Raw genomic sequence first — 23,661 nt, 5'->3', positions numbered from 1 at the left:
ACCATCCTCTCCTCTACTCCATCCTCTCCTCTACCTACCATCCTCTCTCCTCTACCATCCTCTCCTCTCCTCTACCATCCTCTCCTCTCTCTCTACCATCCTCTTCTCTACTCTACCATCCTCTCCTCTACTTTACCATCCTCTTCTCTACTCTACCATCCTCTCCTCTACCATCCTCTCCTCTCCTTTACCATCCTCTTCTCTACTCTACCATCCTCTCCTCTCCTCTACCATCCTCTCCTCTCCTCTACCATCCTCTTCTCTACTCTACCATCCTCTTCTCTCCTCTACCATCCTCTACTCTACCATCATCTACTCTACTCTACCATCCTCTCCTCTCCTTTACCATCCTCTTCTCTACTCTACCATCCTCTCCTCTACTCTACCATCCTCTCCTCTACCATCCTCTCCTCTCCTCTACCATCCTCTCCTCTCTCTACCATCCTCTTCTCTACTCTACCATCCTCTCCTCTACTCTACCATCCTCTCCTCTACCATCCTCTCCTCTCCTCTACCATCCTCTCATCTCCTCTACCATCCTCTTCTCTACTCTACCATCCTCTCCTCTCCTTTACCATCCTCTTCTCTACTCTACCATCCTCTCCTCTACTCTACCATCCTCTCCTCTACCATCCTCTCCTCTCATTTACCATCCTCTTCTCTACTCTACCATCCTCTCCTCTCCTCTACCATCCTCTCCTCTCTTTACCATCCTCTACTCTACTCTACCATCCTCTCCTCTCCTCTCTCTACCATCCTCTCTACCACCATCCTCTCCTCTCCTCCATACCATCCTCTCCTCTACTCTACCATCCTACCTCTCATCCTCTACTCTACCATCCTCTCCTCTACTCTACCATCCTCTCCTCTCTCTACCATCTACCATCCCTCTCCTCTACCACCATCCTCTCCTCTACCATCCATCTCCATCCTCTACCATCTACCATCCTCTCCTCTCTACCATCCTCTACTCCATCTCTCTCTACTCTACCATCCTCTCCTCTCTCTCCTCTCCCATCCTCTCTCTCTACCACTCTACCATCCTACCATCCTCTCTCTACTCTACCATCCTCTCCTCTACTCTACCATCCTCTCCTCTACTCTACCATCCTCTCCTCTCTACTCTACCATCCTCTCCTCTACTCTACCATCCTCCTCTCCTCTCCTCTCTCTCTACCATCCTCTCCTCTACTCTACCATCCTCTCCTCTACTCTACCATCCTCTCCTCTACCATCCTCCTCTCTACTCTACCATCCTCTCCTCTCCTCTACCATCCTCTCCTCTCTACTCTACCATCCTCTTCTCTACTCTACCATCCTCTCCTCTCCTCTACCATCCTCTCCTCTCCTCTCCATCCTCTCCCATCTCCTCTACCATCCTCTCTCTACTCTACCATCCTCTCCTCTCTCCTCTACCATCCTCTCCTCTACTCTACCATCCTCTCCTCTACCATCCTCTCCTCTACTCTACCATCCTCTCTCTACTCTACCATCCTCTCCTCTCTCTACCATCCTCTACTCTCCTCTCTACCATCCATCTCTACTCTACTCTACCATCCTCTCCTCTACTCTACCATCCTCTTCTCTACTCTACCATCCTCTCCTCTACTCTACCATCCTCTCCTCTACTCTACCATCCTCTCCTCTACTACTACCATCCATCTCTCTACTCTACCATCCTCTCCTCTACTCTACCATCCTCTCCTCTCCTCTACCATCCTCTCTACTTTACCATCCTATACTCTACCATCCTCTACCATCCTCTCCTCTCCTCTACCATCCTCTCCTCTCATCTACCATCCTCTCCTCTCATATACCATCATCTCTTCTACCATCCTCTCCTCTACTCTACCATCCTCTCCACTACTCTACCATCCTCTTCTCTCCTCTACCATCCTCTTCTCTACTCTACCATCCTCTCCTCTCCTCTACCATCCTCTCTACTCTACCATCCTCTACTCTCCTCTACCATCCTCTCCTCTCCTTTACCATCCTCTTCTCTACTCTACCATCCTCTCCTCTACTCTACCATCCTCTCCTCTACCATCCTCTCCTCTCCTTTACCATCCTCTTCTCTACTCTACCATCCTCTCTCCACCATCCTCTCCTCTACCATCCTCTTCTACTCTACCATCCTCTCCTCTACTCTACCTCTCCTCTCCTCTACCATCCTCTCCTCTCCTCCTCTACCATCCTCCTCTTCTCTCCTCTACCATCTCTACTCTACCATCCTCTACTCTCTCTACCATCCTCTCCTCTCCATCATCTACCATCCTCTCTACCATCCTCTCCTCTCCTTTACCATCCTCTTCTCTACTCTACCATCCTCTCCTCTACTCTACCATCCTCTCCTCTCCTCTACCATCCTCTCCTCTCCTCTACCATCCTCTCCTCTACCTCCATCCTCTACTCTACCATCTCCTCTACCATCTCTACTCTCCATCCTCTCTCTCCTTTACCATCCTCTACTCTACTCTACCATCCTCTCCTCTACTCTACCATCCTCTCCTCTACTCTACCATCCTCTCCTCTCCTCTACCATCCTCTCCTCTACTCTACCATCCTCTCCTCTACTCTACCATCCTCTCTACTCTACCATCCTCTCCTCTACTCTACCATCCTCTCCTCTACTCTACCATCCTCTCCTCTACTCTACATCATCTCTCTCTCTCTACCATCCTCTCCTCTACCATCCTCTCTCTCTACTCTACCATCCTCTTCTCTACTCTACCATCCTCTCCTCTCCTCTACCATCCTCTCTCTACTCTACCATCCTCTCCTCTACCTCTACCATCCTCTACCATCCTACCTCTACCATCCTCTCCATCCTCTACTCTACCATCCTCTCCTCTACTCTACCATCCTCTCCTCTCTCTACCATCCTCTTCTCCCCTACTCTACTCTCCTCTCCTCTACCATCCTCTTCTCTACTCTACCATCCTCTTCTCTACCATCCTCTCCTCTCCTTTACCATCCTCTCCTCTACTCTACCATCCTCTCCTCTACTCTACCATCCTCTCCTCTCCTCTCCTCTACCACCATCCTCTCTCTCCTCTACCATCCTCTCCCCTCTTCTACCATCCTCCTCTACCCATCCTCTCCTCTACTCTACCATCCTCTCCTCTCCTCTCTACTCTACCATCCTCTCTCTACTCTACCATCCTCTCCTCTACTCTACCATCCTCTCCTCTACCATCCTACCATCTCCTCTCTACCATCCTCTCCTCTCTCTCCTCTCTCTACTCTACCATCCTCTCTCTACTCTACCATCCTCTTCTCTACTCTACCATCCTCTTCTCTCCTCTACCATCCTCTCCTCTACTCTCTCCTCTACCATCTACCTACCATCCTCTCCTCTCCTCTACCATCCTCTTCTCTACTCTACCATCCTCTCCTCTCCTCTCTACCATCCATCCCTCTCTCTACTCCTCTCCTCTCCTCTACCATCCTCTCCTCTACTCTACCATCCTCTCCTCTACTCTACCATCCTCTCTCTCCTCTACCATCCTCTCCTCTCCTCTACCATCCTCTCCTCTCTCTACCATCCTCTCCTCTACTCTACCATCCTCTCCTCTACTCTACCATCCTCTCCTCTACCATCCTCTCCTCTACTCTACCATCCTCTACCATCCTCTCCCTACTCTACCATCCTCTCCTCTCCTCTACCATCCTCTCCTCTACTCATCCTCTCTACTCTACCATCCTCTACTCTACCATCCTCTCCTCTACTCTACCATCCTCTCCTCTCTACCATCCTCTCCTCTCTCTACCATCCTCTTCTCTACTCTACCATCCTCTCTCTACTCTACCATCCTCTACTCTACTCTACCATCCTCTACTCTCCTCCATCCTCTCCTCTACCATCCTCTCCTCTCTACCATCCTCTCCTACCATCCTCTCCTCTACTCTACCATCCTCTCTACTCACCATCCTCTCCTCTACTCTACCATCCTCTTCTCTACTCTACCATCCTCTCCTCTCCTCTACCATCCTCTCCTCTACCATCCTCTCCTCTCTACCATCCTCTCCTCTACTCTACCATCCTCTACTCTACTACCATCCTCTACCTCCTCTACCATCCTCTCCTCTACTCTACCATCCCATCCTCTCCTCTACTCTACCATCCTCTCCTCTCTACTCTACCATCCTCTCCTCTACTCTACCATCCTCTCCTCTACTCTACCATCCTCTCCTCTCTCTACCATCCTCTCCTCTCCTCCATCCTCTCCTCTACCATCCTCTCCTCTCTCTCCTCTACCATCCTCTCCTCTCTCCTCTACCATCCTCTCCTCTCCTCTACCATCCTCTCCTCTCCTCTACCCTCTCCTCTCTACTCTACCATCCTCTCCTCTACTCTACCATCCTCTTCTCTACTCTACCATCCTCTCCTCTCCTCTACCATCCTCTCCTCTACTCTCTACTCTACCATCCTCTTCTCTACTCTACCATCCTCTCTCTACTCTACCATCCTCTCCTCTCCTACCATCCTCTCTACTCTACTCTACCATCCTCTCTCTACTCTACCATCCTCTCCTCTACTCTACCATCCTCTCCTCTACTCTACCATCTCTCCTCTCTCTACCATCCTCTCCTCTACTCTACCATCCTCTACTCTCCTCTACCATCCTCTTCTCTACTCTACCATCCTCTACCATCCTCTACTCTACTCTACCATCCTCTCCTCTACTTTACCATCCTCTCTCTCTCTACCATCCTCTCTACTCATCCTCTCTCTACTCTACCATCCTCTCTACCATCCTCTCCTCTACTCTACCATCCTCTCCTCTCTTTACCATCCATCTTCTCATCTACCATCCTCTCTCTACTCTACCATCCTCTCCTCTCCTCTCCTCTCCTCTACCATCCTCTCCTCTACTCTACCATCCTCTACTCTACTCTACCATCCTCTCCTCTCCTCTACCATCCTCTCCTCTCCTCTACCATCCTCTCCTCTACTCTACCATCCTCTCCTCTACTCTACCATCCTACTCTACTCTACCATCCTCTCCTCTCCTCTACCATCCTCTCCCTCTACCATCCTCTTCTCCCTCTCTCATCTACCATCCCTCTCCTTTACCATCCTCTTCTCTACTCTACCATCCTCTTCTCTCCTCTACCATCCTCTACTCTACCATCATCCTCTACCATCCTCTCCTCTCCTTTACCATCCTCTTCTCTACTCTACCATCCTCTCTCTACTCTACCATCCTCTCTCTACTCTACCATCCTCTCCTCTCCTTTACCATCCTCTCCTCTACTCTACCATCCTCTCCTCTACTCTACCATCCTCTCCTCTCCATCCTCTCCTCTCCTCTCCATCCTCTCCTCTCTTCTACCATCCTCTTCTCTACTCTACCATCCTCTCCTCTCTACCATCCTCTACTCTACCATCCTCTCCTCTACCATCCTCTCCTCTCCTCTACCATCCTCTCCTCTACTCTACCATCCTCTCCTCTCTCTACCATCCTCTCTCTACTCCTCTCCTCTACTTTACCATCCTCTACTCTACCATCCTCTCCTCTACTCTACCATCCTCTCCTCTCCTTTACCATCCTCTTCTCTACTCTACCATCCTCTCCTCTCCTTTACCATCCTCTTCTCTACTCTACCATCCTCTCCTCTACTCTTACCATCCTCTCTCTACTCTTCCATCCTCTCTCTACCATCCTCTCCTCTACCATCTCCCTCCATCTACCATCCTCTTCTCTACTCTACCATCCTCTCTCTACTCTACTCTACCATCCTCTCTCTCTACCATCCTCTCCTCTACTCTACCATCCTCTCCTCTCCTCTACCATCCTCTCCTCTACTCTACCATCCTCTCCTCTACCATCTCTACTCCTCTCTTCTACCATCCTCTATCCTCTCTACTCTACCATCCTCTACTCTACTCTACCATCCTCTCCTCTCTCTACCATCCTCTCCTCTCTACCACTCTACCATCCTCTCCTCTCCTCTACCATCCTCTCCTCTCCTCTACTCTCCTCTCCTCCTCTCTACTCTACTCTACTCCTTACCATCCTCTCCTCTACTCTACCATCCTCTCTCTACTCTACCATCCTCTCCTCTCTCTCCATCCTCTACCATCCTCTCCTCTACCATCCTCTCCTCTACTCTACCATCCTCTCTCTACTCTACCATCCTCTCCTCTCCTCTACCATCCTCTCTCTACTCTACCATCCTCTCCTCTACCATCTACCATCCTCCTCTACTCTACCATCCTCTCCTCTACTCTACCATCCTCTCCTCTACCATCCTACCATCCTCTACCATCCTACTCTCCTCTACTCTACCATCCTCTCCATCCTCTCTCTACCACCATCCTCTACTCTACTCTACCATCCTCTACCATCCTCTACCATCCTCTCCTCTATCCATCCTCTCCTCTACTCTACCATCCTCTCCTCTTCTACTCTACCATCCTCTACTCTCTATTCTACCATCCTCTACCATCCTCTCCTCTACTCTACCATCCTCTACTCTCTTTACCATCCTCTTCTCTACTCTACCATCCTCTCCTCTACTCTACCATCCTCTCTCTACTCCATCCTCTCCTCTCCTCTACCATCCTCTCCTCTCCTACCATCCTCTCTCTCTACCATCCTCTCTCTCTACTCTACCATCCTCTACTCTCTCTCCATCCTCTCCTCTACCATCCTCTCCCATCCTCTCCTCTCCTCTTACCATCCTCTTCCATCTCTACTCTACCATCCTCTCCTCTACTCTACCATCCTCTCCTCTCCTTTACCATCCTCTCCTCTACTCTACCATCCTCTTCTCTACTCTACCATCCTCTCCTCTCCTCTACCATCCTCTTCTCTACTCTACCATCCTCTCCTCTCCTCTACCATCCTCTACTCTACCATCCTCTACTCTACTCTACCATCCTCTCCTCTCCTCCATCCTCTTCTCTACTCTACCATCCTCTCCTCTACTCTACCATCCTCTCCTCTCCTCTACCATCCTCTACCATCCTCTCCTCTACTCTACCATCCTCTCCCTACCATCCTCTCCTCTCCTCCATCCTCTCCTCTACCATCCTCTCTACTCTACCATCCTCTCTCTACTCTACCATCCTCTCCTCTCCTCTACCATCCTCTCCTCTACTCTACCATCCTCTCCTCTACCACCATCCTCTCCTTTACCATCCTCTACTCTACTCTACCATCCTCTCCTCTCTACTCTACCATCCTCTCTCTCTACCATCCTCTCCTCTACTCTACCATCCTCTCCTCTACTCCTCTACCACCATCCTCTTCTCTACTCTCTACCATCCTCTCCTCTACCATCCTACTCTACCATCCTCTACTCTCCTCTACCATCCTCTTCTACTCTACCATCCTCTCCTCTACTCTACCATCCTCTCTCTCTCTTACCATCCTCTCCTCTCCTCTACCATCCTCTCCTCTACTCTACCATCCTCTCCTCTCCTCTACCATCCTCTCCTCTCCTCTACCATCCTCTCTCTCCTCTACCATCCTCTCCTCTCTTCTACCATCCTCTCTCTCTACCATCCTCTCCTCTCCTTTACCATCCATCTCCTCTACTCTACCATCCTCTCTCTCTCCTACCATCCTCTCCTCTACTCTACCATCCTCTCTCCTCTCCTCTACCATCCTCATCCTCTACCATCCTCTACCTCTCTCTCTACCATCCTCTCCTCTACTCTACCATCCTCTTCTCTCCTCTACCATCCTCTCCTCTACTCTACTCACCATCCTCTTCTCTACTCTACCATCCTCTCTCTACTCTACCATCCTCTACCATCCTCTCTCCTCTACTCCTCTCCTCTCTACCATCCTCTTCTCTACTCTACCATCCTCTCCTCTACTCTACCATCCTCTACTCACCATCCTCTCCTCTACTCTACCATCCTCTCCTCTACTCTACCATCCTCTCTCTCTACTCTACCATCCTCTCCATCTACTCTACCATCTACCATCCTCTTCTCTCCTCTACCAGCCTCTCCTCTACTCTACCATCCTCTCCTCTACTCTACCATCCTCTTCTCTACTCTACCATCCTCTCCTCTCCTCTACCATCCTCTCCTCTACTCTACTCTACCATCCTCTCCTCTACCATCCTCTCCTCTACTCTACCATCCTCTCCTCTACTCTACCATCCTCTCCTCTCCTCTACCATCCTCTACTCTACCATCCTCTCCTCTCCTCTACCATCCTCTCTCTCCTCTACCATCCTCTCCTCTCCTCTACCATCTACTCTCTCTACTCTACCATCCTCTCCTCTCTACCATTCTCTCCTCTCCTCTACTCTACCATCCTCTCCTCTACTCTACCATCCTCTCCTCTACTCTACCATCCTCTTCTCCACTCTACCATCCTCTCCTCTCCTCTACCAGCCTCTCCTCTCTACCATCCTCTACTCTACTCTACCATCCTCTTCTCTACTCTACATCCTCTCCTCTACTCTACCATCCTCTCCTCTACTCTACCCATCCTCTACTCTATCCATCCTACTCTCTACCATCCTCTCCTTCTACTCTACCATCCTCTACTCTACTCTACCATCCTCTCCTCTACTCTACCATCCTCTCCTCTCTCTACCATCCTCTCCTCTACTCTACCATCCTCTCCTCTACTACCATCCTCTCCTCTACCATCCTCTCTTCTACTCTACCATCCTCTACTCTCTACCATCCTCTCCTCTACTCTATCCTCTCCTCTACTCTACCATCCTCTACCTCTCCATCTTCTCTACTCTACCATCCTCTCCTCTACTCTACCATCCTCTCTCCTCTACCATCCTCTCCTCTCCTCTACCATCCTCTCCTCTCCTCTCCATCTACCATCCTCCATCCTCTCTACTCTACCATCCTCTTCTCTACTCTACCATCCTCTACTCTACCATCCTCTACTCTACTCTACCATCCTCTCCTCTCCTTTACCATCCTCTTCTCTACTCTACCATCCTCTCCTCTACTCTACCATCCTCTCCTCTCCTTTACCATCCTCTCTCTACTCTACCATCCTCTTCTCTCTACCATCTACCATCCTCTCTCTCCTTTACCATCCTCTTCTCTACTCTACCATCCTCTCCTCTCCTCTACCATCCTCTACTCTACCATCCTCTACTCTACTCTACCATCCTCTCCTCTCCTTTACCATCCTCTTCTCTACTCTACCATCCTCTCCTCTACTCTACCATCCTCTCCTCTCCTTTACCATCCTCTTCTCTACTCTACCATCCTCTCTCTACTCTACCATCCTCTCCTCTACCATCCTCTCCTCTACTCTACCATCCTCTCACTCTTCTACCATCCTCTCCTACTCTACCATCCTACCATCCTCTCTTCTACCATCCTACTCTACCATCCTCTCCTCTACTCTACCATCCTCTCCTCTCCTCTACCATCCTCTCCTCTCCTCTACTCTACCATCCTCTACTCTACTCTACCATCCTCTCCTCTACTCTACCATCCTCTACTCTACCATCTCTCTTCTACTCTACCATCCTCTACTCTACTCTACCATCCTCTACTCTACCTCCCATCCTCTACTCTACCATCCTCTCTCCTTTACCATCCTCTTCTCTACTCTACCATCCTCTCCTCTCCTCTACCATCCTCTTCTCTACCATCCTCTACTCACCCCATCCTCTCTCTCCTCTACCATCCTCTCCTCTCTTACCATCCTCATCCTCTCTCTACTCTACCATCCTCTCCTCTACTTCTACCATCCTCTCTCTCCTCTACCATCCTCTCCTCTACTCTACCATCCTCTCCTCTCCTCTACCATCCTCTCCTCTCTTTACCATCCTCTCTCTCTACTCTACCATCCTCTCCTCTACTCTACCATCCTCTCCTCTACTCTACCATCCTCTCCTCTACCACCCTCTCCTCTCCTTTACCATCCTCTCCTCTCCTCTACCATCCTCTCCTCTCCTCTCCATCCTCTCTCCTCTACTCTACTCTACTCTACTCTACCATCCTCTCCTCTACTCTACCATCCTCTTCTCTACTCTACCATCCTCTGCTCTCCTCTACCATCCTCTCCTCTACTCTACTCTACCATCCTCTTCTCTACTCTACCATCCTCTGCTCTACTCTACCATCCTCTCCTCTCCTATACCATCCTCACCTCTACTCTACTCTACCATCCTCTTCTCTACTCTACAATCCTCTCCTCTACTCTACCATCCTCTCCTCTACTTTACCATCCTCTACTCTACCATCCTCTCTTCTACTCTACCATCCTCTACTCTACTCTACCATCCTCTACTCTACTCTACCATCCTCTACACTACTCAACCATCCTCTACTCTACTCTACCATCCTCTCCTCTACTTTACCATCCTCTCTACTTTACTCTCTCTCTCTACCATCCTCTCTTCTACTCTACCATCCTCTACTCTACTCTATTCTACCATCCTCTACTCTACCATCCTCTCCTCTACTCTACCATCCTCTACTCTCCTTTACCATCAACTCTCTCTACTCTACCATCCTCTCCTCTACTCTACCATCCTCTCCTCTACCATCCTCTCCTCTCCTCTACCATCCTCTCCTCTCCTCTCCTCTACTCTACTCTACTTTACCATCCTCTCTTCTACTCTACCATCCTCTACTCTACTCTACCATCCTCTACTCTACCATCCTCTCCTCTACTCTACCATCCTCTACTCTCCTTTACCATCCTCTTCTCTACTCTACCATCCTCTCCTCTACTCTACCATCCTCTCCTCTCCTCTACCATCCTCTCTCTACTCTACCATCCTCTTCTCTCCTCTACCATCCTCTCCTCTCCTTTACCATCCTCTTCTCTACTCTACCATCCTCTTCTCTCCTCTACCATCCTCTACTCTACCATCATCTACTCTACTCTACCATCCTCTCCTCTCCTTTACCATCCTCTTCTCTACTCTAACATCCTCTCCTCTACTCTACCATCCTCTCCTCTCCTTTACCATCCTCTTCTCTACCCTACCATCCTCTCCTCTACTCTACCATCCTCTCCCCTACCATCCTCTCCTCTCCTCTACCATCCTCTCATCTCTTCTACCATCCTCTTCTCTACTCTACCATCCTCTCCTCTCCTTTACCATCCTCTCCTCTACTCTACCATCCTCTCCTCTACCACCCCTCCTCTCCTTTACCATCCTCTCTACTCTACCATCCTCTACCATCCCATCCTCTACTCTACTCTACCATCCTCTCCTCTACTCTACCATCCTCTACTCTACCATCCTCTCTCTCTACTCTACCATCCTCTACTCTACTCTACCATCCTCTACTCTACCATCCTCTCCTCTACTCTACCATCCTCTACTCTCTCTTACCATCCTCTTCTCTACTCATCCATCCTCTCCTCTACTCTACCATCCTCTCCTCTACCATCCTCTCCTCTCCTCTACCATCCTCTCCTCTCCTCCATCCTCATCCTCCTCTACCATCTACTCTACTTTACCATCCTCTCCTCTACTCTACCATCCTCTTCTCTACTCTACCATCCATCTACCATCCTCTCCTCTACCTACCATCCTCTCCTCTACCATCCTCTCCTCTACTCTACTCTACCATCCTCTTCTCTCCTCTACCATCCTCTTCTCTACTCTACCATCCTCTTCTCTACTCTACCATCCTCTCCTGTACTCTACCAATCTCTCCTCTACCACCATCCTCTCCTCTCCTCTACCATCCTCTCCTCTCCTCTACCATCCTCTCCTCTCCTCTACCATCCTCTCCTCTCCTCTACTCTACTCTACTCTACTCTACCATCCTCTCCTCTACTCTACCATCCTCTTCTCTACTCTACCATCCTCTCCTCTCCTCTACCATCCTCTCCTCTACTCTACTCTACCATCCTCTTCTCTACTCTACCATCCTCTGCTCTACTCTACCATCCTCTCCTCTCCTATACCATCCTCACCTCTACTCTACTCTACCATCCTCTTCTCTACTCTACCATCCTCTCCTCTACTCTACCATCCTCTCCTCTACTTTACCATCCTCTACTCTACCATCCTCTCTTCTACTCTACCATCCTCTACTCTACTCTACCATCCTCTCCTCTACACTACTCAACCATCCTCTACTCTACTCTACCATCCTCTCCTCTACTTTACCATCCTCTACTCTACCATCCTCTCTTCTACTCTACCATCCTCTACTCTACTCTATTCTACCATCCTCTACTCTACCATCCTCTCCTCTACTCTACCATCCTCTACTCTCCATCCTTACCATCACCATCCTCTCTCTACTCTACCATCCTCTCTACTCTACCATCCTCTACCATCCTCTCCCTCTACTCTACCATCCTCTTCTCTAATCTACCATCCTCTCCTCTCCTCTACCATCCTCTCTTCTACTCTACCATCCTCTACTCTACTCTACCATCCTCTACTCTACCATCCTCTCCTCTACTCTACCATCCTCTACTCTCCTTTACCATCCTCTTCTCTACTCTACCATCCTCTCCTCTACTCTACCATCCTCTCCTCTCCTCTACCATCCTCTCCTCTACTCTACCATCCTCTCCCTCTACCATCCTCTCCTCTCCTTTACCATCCTCTTCTCTACTCTACCATCCTCTTCTCTCCTCTACCATCCTCTACTCTACCATCATCTACTCTACTCTACCATCCTCTCCTCTCCTTTACCATCCTCTTCTCTACTCTACCATCCTCTCTCTCTACTCTACCATCCTCTCCTCTCCTTTACCATCCTCTTCTCTACTCTACCATCCTCTCCTCTACTCTACCATCCTCTCCTCTACCATCCTCTCCTCTCCTCTACCATCCTCTCATCTCCTCTACCATCCTCTTCTCTACTCTACCATCCTCTCCTCTCCTTTACCATCCTCTTCTCTACTCTACCATCCTCTCCTCTCTCTACCATCCTCTCTCTCCTTACCATCCTGTACTCTACCATCCTACCATCCTCTCTACACTACTCTACCATCCTCTACTCTACTCTACCATCCTCTCCTCTACTTTACCATCCTCTACTCTACCATTACCATCCTCTTCTCTACTCTACCATCCTCTACTCTACTCTACCATCCTCTACTCTACCATCCTCTCCTCTACTCTACCATCCTCTCCTCTCCTTTACCATCCTCTTCTCTACTCTACCATCCTCTCCTCTACTCTACCATCCTCTCCTCTACCATCCTCTCCTCTCCTCTACCATCCTCTCCTCTCCTCTACCATCCTCTCCTCTACTCTACTCTACTCTACCATCCTCTCCTCTCTACTCTACCATCCTCTTCTCTACTCTACCATCCTCTCCTCTCCTCTACCATCCTCTCCTCTACTCTACCATCCTCTCCTCTCCTCTACCATCCTCTCCTCTACTCTACTCTACCATCCTCTCCTCTACTCTACCATCCTCTCCTCTACTCTACCATCCTCTACTCTACTTTACCATCCTCTCCACTACTCTACCATCCTCTTCTCTACTCTACCATCCTCTCCTCTACTCTACCATCCTCTCCTCTCCTCTACCATCCTCTCCTCTACTTTACCATCTTCTACCCTACTCTACCATCCTCTCCTCTACTCTACCATCCTCTCCTCTCATCTACCATCCTCTCCTCTCATATACCATCCTCTCCTCTACTCTACCATCCTCTCCTCTACTCTACCATCCTCTCCTCTACTCTACCATCCTCTCCTCTACTCTACCATCCTCTACTCTACTCTACCATCCTCTCCTCTACTCTACCATCCTCTCCTCTCCTCTACTCTACCATCCTCTCTACTCTACTCTCTACCATCCTCTCTCTCCTCTACCATCCTCTCCTCTCCTCTACCATCCTCTTCTCTACTCTACCATCCTCTCCTCTACTCTACCATCCTCTCCTCTACCACCCTCTCTCTCCTCTACCATCCTCTCCTCTACTCTACCATCCATCCTCTCCTCTCCTCTACCATCCTCTCCTCTACTCACCATCCTCTCCTCTACCATCCTCTCCTCTACTCTACCATCCTCTCCTCTCCTCTCTCTACCATCCTCTCCTCTACTCTACCATCCTCTCTCTCTACTCTACCATCCTCTCCTCTACTCTACCATCCTCTCCTCTACTCCTCTCCTCTCCTCTACCATCCTCTCCTCTCCTCTACCATCCTCTCCTCTCTACCTCCTCTCCTCTCTCTACCATCTCTACTCTACTCTACCATCCTCTCCTCTACTCTACCATCCTCTCTCTACTCTACCTCTACCATCCTCTCTCTCTACTCTACCATCCTCTCCTCTCCTCTACCATCCTCTCCTCTACTCTACTCTACCATCCTCTCCTCTACTCTACCATCCTCTCCTCTACTCTACCATCCTCTCCTCTCCTCTACCATCCTCTCCTCTCACTCTACCATCCTCTCCTCTCCTCTACCATCCTCTCCTCTACTCTACCATCCTCTCTCTACTCTACCATCCTCTCCTCTACTCTACCATCCTCTACTCTCCTCTACTCTACTCTACCATCCTCTCCTCTACTCTACCATCCTCTCTCTACTCTACCATCCTCTCCTCTCCTCTACCATCCTCTCCTCTACTCTACTCTACCATCCTCTCCTCTCCTTTACCATCCTCTTCTCTACTCTACCATCCTCTTCTCTCCTCTACCATCCTCTACTCTACCTACCATCCTCTCCTCTCCTTACCATCCTCTTCTCTACTCTACCATCCTCTCCTCTACTCTACCATCCTCTCCTCTACTACCATCCTCTCCTCTACTCTACCATCCTCTCCTCTACTCTACCATCCTCTCCTCTCTACCATCCTCTTCTACTCTACCATCCTCTTCTCTACTCTACCATCCTCTACTCTACCATCATCTACTCTACTCTACCATCCTCTCCTCTCCTTACCATCCTCTCCTCTCCTCTACCATCCTCTCCTCTCATCTACCATCCTCTCCTCTACTCTACCATCCTCTACTCTACTCTACCATCCTCTCCTCTACTCTACCATCCTCTACTCTACCATCCTCTACTCTACTCTACCATCCTCTCCTCTACTCTACCATCCTCTCCTCTACTCTACCATCCTCTCCTCTACTCTACCATCCTCTCCTCTCTCTACCATCCTCTCTACTCTACTCTACCATCCTCTCTCTCTACCATCTACCATCCTCTCCTCTCCTCTACCATCCTCTCTCTACTCTACCATCCTACCTCTCTACCATCCTCTCCTCTACCATCCTCTCCTCTACTCTACCATCCTCTCCTCTACTCTACCATCCTACCTCATCCTCTCCTCTACCATCCTCTCCATCTACTCTCTACTCTCCTTTACCATCCTCTCCTCTCTCTACCATCCTCTCCTCTACTCTACCATCTACCATCCTCCCTCTCCTTTACCATCCTCTTCTCTACTCTACCATCCTCTCCTCTACTCTACCATCCTCTCCTCTACCATCCCTCTCCCATCCTTTACCATCCTCTCCTCTACTCTACCATCCTCTCCTCTCTCTACCATCCTCTCCATCCTCTCCATCTCCTACCATCTCTCTACTCCATCCTCTACTACTCTACCATCCTCCATCCTCTCCTCTACCATCCTCTCCTCTACTCTACCATCCTCTCCTCTACTCTACCATCCTCTCCTCTCCTCTACCATCCTCTCCTCTACTCTACTCTACCATCCTCTACTCTACTCTACCATCCTCTCCTCTACTCTACCATCCTCTCCTCTCTACCCTCTACCATCCTCTCCTCTCTCTACCATCCTCTCCTCTCCTCTACCATCCTCTCCTCTACTCTACCATCCTCTCCTCTACTCTACCATCCTCTCTCTACTCTACCATCCTCTACTCTACCATCCTCTCTCTACTCTACCATCCTCTCCTCTACTCTACCATCCTCTCCTCTCCTCTACCATCCTCTCCTCTACTCTACCATCCTCTCCTCTACTCTACTCTACCATCCTCTCCTCTCCTTTACCATCCTCTTCTCTACTCTACCATCCTCTCTCTACTCTACCATCCTCTCCTCTACCATCCTCTCCTCTCCTTTACCATCCTCTTCTCTACTCTACCATCCTCTCCTCTCCTCTACCATCCTCTCCTACCATCCTCTCCTCTACTCTACCATCCTCTCCTCTACCATCCTCTCCTCTCCTTTACCATCCTCTTCTCTACTCTACCATCCTCTTCTCTCCTCTACCATCCTCTCTACTCTACCATCCTCTACTCTACTCTACCATCCTCTCCTCTCCTCTACCATCCTCTTCTCTCCTCTCTACCATCCTCTCCTCTCTTACCATCCTCTCTCTACTCTACCATCCTCTCCTCTACTCTACTCTCCTCTACCATCCTCTCCTCTCCTCTACCATCCTCTCCTCTACTCTACTCATACCATCCTCTCTCTCTACCATCCTACTCTACCATCCCTCTCCTCTACCATCCTCTCCTCTACTCTACCATCCTCTCCTCTCCTCTACTCTACCTTCCTCTCCTCTACTCTACCATCCTCTCCTCTACTCTACCATCCTCTCCTCTCCTTTACCATCCTCTTCTCTACTCTACCATCCTCTTCTCTCCTCTACCATCCTCTCCTCTCCTTTACCATCCTCTTCTCTACTCTACCATCCTCTTCTCTCCTCTACCATCCTCTACTCTACCATCATCTACTCTACTCTACCATCCTCTCCTCTCCTTTACCATCCTCTTCTCTACTCTAACATCCTCTCCTCTACTCTACCATCCTCTCCTCTCCTTTACCATCCTCTTCTCTACCCTACCATCCTCTCCTCTACTCTACCATCCTCTCCCCTACCATCCTCTCCTCTCCTCTACCATCCTCTCATCTCTTCTACCATCCTCTTCTCTACTCTACCATCCTCTCCTCTCCTTTACCATCCTCTCCTCTACTCTACCATCCTCTCCTCTACCACCCCCTCCTCTCCTTTACCATCCTGTACTCTACTCTACCATCCTCTACACTACTCAACCATCCTCTACTCTACTCTACCATCCTCTCCTCTACTTTACCATCCTCTACTCTACCATCCTCTCTTCTACTCTACCATCCTCTACTCTACTCTACCATCCTCTACTCTACCATCCTCTCCTCTACTCTACCATCCTCTACTCTCCTTTACCATCCTCTTCTCTACTCTACCATCCTCTCCTCTACTCTACCATCCTCTCCTCTACCATCCCTCTCCATCCTCTACCATCCTCTACTCTACTCTACCATCCTCTCACTCCTCTACTCTACCATCCTCTACTCTACTCTACCATCCTCTCTCTACTCTACCATCCTCTCCTCTACTCTACCATCCTCTCCTCTACTCTACCATCCTCTCCTCTACTCTACCATCCTCTACTCTACTCTACCATCCTCTCCTCTACTCTACTCTACCATCCTCTCCTCTACTCTACCATCCTCTCCTCTACTCTACCATCCTCTCCTCTCCTTTACCATCCTCTTCTCTACTCTACCATCCTCTCCTCTACCACCCTCTCCTCTCCTTTACCATCCTCTCCTCTCCTCTACCATCCTCTCCTCTCCTCTCCTCTCCTCTACTCTACTCTACTCTACCATCCTCTTCTCTACTCTACCATCCTCTCCTCTACTCTACCATCCTCTCCTCTTCTCTACCATCCTCTTCTCTACTCTACCATCCTCTCCTCTCCTCTACCATCCTCTCCTCTCCTCTACCATCCTCTTCTCTACTCTACCATCCTCTTCTCTCCTCTACCATCCTCTACTCTACCATCATCTACTCTACTCTACCATCCTCTCCTCTCCTTTACCATCCTCTTCTCTACTCTACCATCCTCTCCTCTACCTACCATCCTCTCCTCTCTTTACCATCCTCTTCTCTACCCTACCATCCTCTCCTCTACTCTACCATCCTCTCCTCTCCCCTACCATCCTCTCCTCTCCTCTACCATCCTCTCATCTCTTCTACCATCCTCTTCTCTACTCTACCATCCTCTCCTCTACTTACCATCCTCTCCTCTACTCTACCATCCTCTCCTCTACCATCCTCTACTCTACTCTACCATCCTCTACTCTACTCTACCATCCTCTACACTACTCAACCATCCTCTACTCTACTCTACCATCCTCTCCTCTACTTTACCATCCTCTACTCTACCATCCTCTCTTCTACTCTACCATCCTCTACTCTACTCTACCATCCTCTACTCTACCATCCTCTCCTCTACTCTACCATCCTCTACTCTCCTTTACCATCCTCTTCTCTACTCTACCATCCTCTCCTCTACTCTACCATCCTCTCCTCTACCATCCTCTCCTCTCCTCTACCATCCTCTCCTCTCTCTCCTCTCCTCTACTCTACTCTACTTTACCATCCTCTCATCTACTCTACTCTACCATCCTCTTCTCTACTCTACCATCCTCTCCTCTCCTCTACCATCCTCTCCTCTACTCTACCATCCTCTCCTCTCCTCTAACATCCTCTCCTCTACTCTACTCTACCATCCTCTTCTCTACTCTACCATCCTCTCCTCTACTCTACCATCCTCTACTCTACTTTACCATCCTCTCCTCTACTCTACTCTACCATCCTCTTCTCTACTCTACCATCCTCTCCTCTACTCTACCATCCTCTCCTCTCCTCTACCATCCTCTCCTCTACTTTACCATCTTCTACCCTACTCTACCATCCTCTCCTCTACTCTACTCTACCATCCTCTCTCTCCTCTACCATCCTCTCCTCTCCTTTACCATCCTCTTCTCTACTCTACCATCCTCTCCTCTACTCTACCATCCTCTCCTCTACCACCCTCTCCTCTCCTTTACCATCCTCTCCTCTCCTCTACCATCCTCTCCTCTCCTCTCCTCTACCATCCTCTCCTCTACCACCCTCTCCTCTCCTTTACCATCCTCTCCTCTCCTCTACCATCCTCTCCTCTCCTCTCCTCTACCATCCTCTCCTCTCCTTTACCATCCTCTTCTCTACTCTACCATCCTCTCCTCTACTCTACCATCCTCTCCTCTACCACCCTCTCCTCTCCTTTACCATCCTCTCCTCTCCTCTACCATCCTCTCCTCTCCTCTCCTACCATCCTCTCCTCTCCTCTCCTCTACTCTACTCTACTCTACCATCCTCTCCTCTACTCTACCATCCTCTCCTCTACTCTACCATCCTCTTCTCTACTCTACCATCCTCTCCTCTCCTCTACCATCCTCTCCTCTACTCTACTCTACCATCCTCTTCTCTACTCTACCATCCTCTCCTCTACTCTACCATCCTCTCCTCTCCTCTACCATCCTCTCCTCTCATCTACCATCCTCTCCTCTCATATACCATCCTATCCTCTACTCTACCATCCTCTACTCTACTCTACCATCCTCTCCTCTACACTACCATCCTCTACTCTACCATCCTCTACTCTACTCTACCATCCTCTCCTATACTCTACCATCCTCTCCTCTCCTCTACCATCCTCTCCTCTACTCTACCATCCTCTCCTCTACTCTACCATCCTCTTCTCTACTCTACCATCCTCTCCTCTCCTTTACATCCTCTTCTCTACTCTACCATTCTCTACTCTACTCAACCATCCTCTACTCTACTCTACCATCCTCTCCTCTACTCTACCATCCCCTACTCTACCATCCTCTACTCTACTCTACCATCCTCTACTCTACTCAACCATCCTCTACTCTACTCTACCATCCTCTCCTCTACTCTACCATCCTCTACTCTACTCTACCATCCTCTACTCTACCATCCTCTCCTCTACTCTACCATCCTCTACTCTACTCTACCATCCTCTACTCTCCTCTACCATCCTCTCCTCTACTCTACCATCCTCTCCTCTACTCTACTCTACCATCCTCTCCTCTACTCTACCATCCTCTACTCTACTCACACATCCTCTACTCTACTCTACCATCCTCTACTCTACTCAACCATCCTCTACTCTACCATCCTCTACTCCACTCTACCATCCTCTACTCTACTCTACCATCCTCTATTCTACCATCCTCTCCTCTACTCTACCATCCTCTCCTCAGTTCTGTGCTGTCTGTTCTACTGTATTCCATGGACTTGTGTTATAAGCGCACTATCACTTCTGACCTCAAGACTCATCCTTTAAGACATGAAGTCACTGAATGCAGGGCCCTCCGTGACTCACACAGAGGTCATGACCTTTGCTCAATAGCACTGGCATGGACCTTTGCATCACTTCCTACCTATCGAGGCCAGTGCATCACAGCGTCATGTCTGTCTGTGCCAATATCATCTGTGCTCTCTGCTCATCCAACTGTGTCAAACTGATGCACTAGGGTAAATAGATACTACCAAATACCTTTACCGCTACAAAAGAGGACTGCTTCCTGTATTTGGCTGTGAGATGACACTAGAAATACAAGGCCAAGATTGAAGACCTTGTATTAATGTCTATTGACTAAAGGTAATAGCTTTGCTGCCTGCGACTCAGCCTTTAGGTTACTCCAGGCTGGCCTGTAACAGCCCATAGGCAAGCTTTTAGTACAACTATCCGACGTCTGTTTATGTCCATACATCATCACATAAACACACACACACACACACACACACACACACACACACACACACACACACACACACACACACACACACACACACACACACACACACACACACACACACACACACACACACACACACTGAAGTCTGCTGTGCTGCATGCGGGGCTCTCTGCTGCTCCAGGCCTGCTCCCGCGAGTGTCTAAATTATCTATATCGTCACACAGGAAACACAGAGCGAGCACCAAGCTGAGCAAGAGGCCAGTGAGGAACCCTGGGATACTGGTTCCGCTCTCTTCCTGTGCAGACTAGAGCCGGTGGAAGAAGCTGCACATCCATATATGCAGAGCAGCTCACTGGTCCAATACTAAGATGGCAACATTCTCACCACCCACACAGTGCACATGGATAGCCCTCGCTTCATACTTCACTTACATTTACGTCAAAGTCAGTGAGCCATCGAGACTATCCTTGTGACTTTGGTTACATATGAGCATATTCATATTTGCATAATTATGGAAGTCTATCTCATAAAGCCAGAGCCACTGTGCCTTTGATGGGGGGAGAGGGGAGAGGGGAGAAGGGAGAGGAGAGAGGGGTGGGGTGGGTGGAGGGGAATAACACTTGTTTCAGCTCCTACATGTTTCCCCTGTCTTACTCATGCTGTGTGTGTGTGTGTGTGTGTGTGTGTGTGTGTGTGTGTGTGTGTGTGTGTGTGTGTGTGTGTGTGTGTGTGTGTGTGTGTGTGTGTGTGTGTGTGTGTGTGTGTGTGTGTGTGTGTGTGTGTGTGTGTGTGTGTGCGTGTTTCGCCCTATACACCTATACATGCATTCAAAAGTTGGATTTATCTGAGAGCAGTGGCTTACATCCCGACAGGCATATAAACCCACATACATGCTATGCACACTGCACACTTGCGCGAGAGATAACCTACAGTGTAGGCTACATAGGCTACTATAAGCATGCCATAACGCTCGAACCAATGGGCCATACATTAAATTAGAATAGATTACATTCGCACATCACTGCACAAAATATGCATTCAATTTATATTTGAACCGGACAGACATACAGTCAGTTAGGTGGCACATAGCTACAGTATGGATAGACTGTAACACTTACGGTGACACAAGATCACACAGGATATTATGGTGAGTAGCCGAACATATATAACGACACATAGGCGTGTATTAATATGACAACAATTAAATATCATCAATATCACTATGTTGTATCCGAAACTGCTCCCTCTCCTACCTGCCCTTTTCATCTAAAACCCAGCCTATTTTTCAGATGCGACGCGTTAAAAATCAACATTCCGCCCTCTACCCCCAAGACAGGAAAATGGGTTCAAATACTGCACCTGGGAATGAAGAATAAGGCGGAGGGGTAGACTGAGAGGGAGAAATGAACAATATGGTATCTCTCCGCTCCCCTCTCATCCTTTCCTATTTTCTTGTCTTGGAATGTGTTTTCTGTCTTCTCACCCTGTTTTTTTCTTTGTATTTCACTCTTCCCTCCCTCCCTCCCTCTCTTCCCCTGTGCTCGGAATACTAAACGGGCTTCTCTGCTCGCTGACTGTATAGCGCTACCCGTGCTAAAGACATACTGATGTATATGTGTGGTAGAGAGGGGAGAGAGCCGAGCAGAGCCCGGGGATGGGAGGGGACGGTAGAGGCAGTGTGTGAGGAGGAGAGGGGGTGTTGCTGGAGGCGAGGAGACGCGTGGTGCGTTAGGGACAGACCACTGTGGCTCGGCCCACCGCCAAAGGGACACGGCGTATGTGCCATGGTGTCCGGACGAGTGATAGCGCGCAGCACCTCGTTAGGATCAGATTTCGTGATAATATAATTTCCCTTCGTGTGTGTACTGTAGGCCTATCTAACGATGTGACAAAACACCAACACCAAAATAATTGAAAACTGCAGCAATGTTGGCAATTGTAGTGGGAAGCATTCCACTGTAGCCTATATGTGGCGTTGCTAATCTTTTGTCAACCCGAGCCAGCCCATGAGATTTTACTAGAATGAGTTTGGACATCGCATAATTTGAGGCTGTAAGTGACTGCGCCTCATGACGTAGGCTACCGGGCATTTCAAGTTCTGTAGTAAGTCAAGTCATCTCTCTCATCTGCAAGTTATTCATGGTAGGCTTATTATGAGGTTACTACCTACCGTGTTAATTGTAGGCTGCATTGTATTTATGATTACCCTTTCCTCTTGATTTCATTTACAGTTGCAAATGTGTTTACTGTAGAAAATTACAACTGCCTTGTCCTTTGGCTGGAGTAGGCCGTAGAAGCTGCCTAGATGGCAATGCCTGCAGTCTCAAATAAATGTATCTACACATTATTTATAGGTAGTTGAAATATAGTGTAGGCCAGGCTATATAAGGTCTGCTTTCCTCTAGGATGGCCCAGCCCACAGTCCAAATAGGGATTGTAAGCACTTCTCAGCATTTCAAGCTATCAAGGGACATAATATTTTTTAGGTCAAATAATCAGAATACTCAGCCAGGAGCCATGGTGGACTGAAGGTACATGCCAACTTCTTGGGCTGACATGATATATGATGCTGTATGACTTTATGTAGATACACCTCAATGAGAATGGTTGTTTTTGGGACAAGAGACTTTGGCTTGACTACGACTGATAATGATAACCCTCTTTGATCAGTATAGCTGAAAATAGCTGAGTAATAGCATCTTACTAGCAATACTGATATCTATGTTATGTACAGTAAATATTCTAGTATTAACAGGGCAATTTTCAAATTTCTACCATAATTATATGTGTGGAATTAATACTCCCAAGTGATCACAAACAGTCATAATAAGTCATCATAACTTCCCTCCTGATCATCTGATCCCAGACAGTCATAATAAGTCATCATAACTTCCCTCCTGATCATCTGATCCCAGACAGTCATAATAAGTCATCATAACTTCCCTCCTGATCATCTGATCCCAGTCAGTCATAATAAGTCATCATAACTTCCCTCCTGATCATCTGATCCCAGACAGTCATAATAAGTCATCATAACTTCCCTCCTGATCATCTGATCCCAGACAGTCATAATAAGTCATCATAACTTCCCTCCTGATCATCTGATCCCAGACAGTCATAATAAGTCATAATTACTTCCCTCCTGATCATCTGATCCCAGACAGTCATAATAAGTCATAATTACTTCCCTCCTGATCATCTGATCCCAG

General features: G+C 48.7%; 1 protein-coding gene across 1 annotated transcript in view; it reads right to left on the bottom strand.

The window, feature by feature from the left end:
* The window catches only part of LOC135555345 (synaptotagmin-C-like), a 64,579-nt gene extending 42,630 nt beyond the window's left edge, over positions 1-21,949 (bottom strand). The window contains exon 1 of the mRNA XM_064987690.1: positions 21,812-21,949. The gene's annotated coding sequence lies outside the window, so the exon portion shown is untranslated. The remainder of the gene's footprint in view (positions 1-21,811) is intronic.
* Between the last annotated feature and the right edge of the window lie 1,712 nt (positions 21,950-23,661).

The sequence above is a fragment of the Oncorhynchus masou genome, chromosome 15, assembly GCF_036934945.1.
Source record: "Oncorhynchus masou masou isolate Uvic2021 chromosome 15, UVic_Omas_1.1, whole genome shotgun sequence".
Lineage (NCBI taxonomy): Eukaryota > Metazoa > Chordata > Actinopteri > Salmoniformes > Salmonidae > Oncorhynchus > Oncorhynchus masou.
The sequence above is the reverse complement of the archived record's forward strand: the minus strand, read 5'-3'. Positions and strand labels throughout refer to the sequence as shown.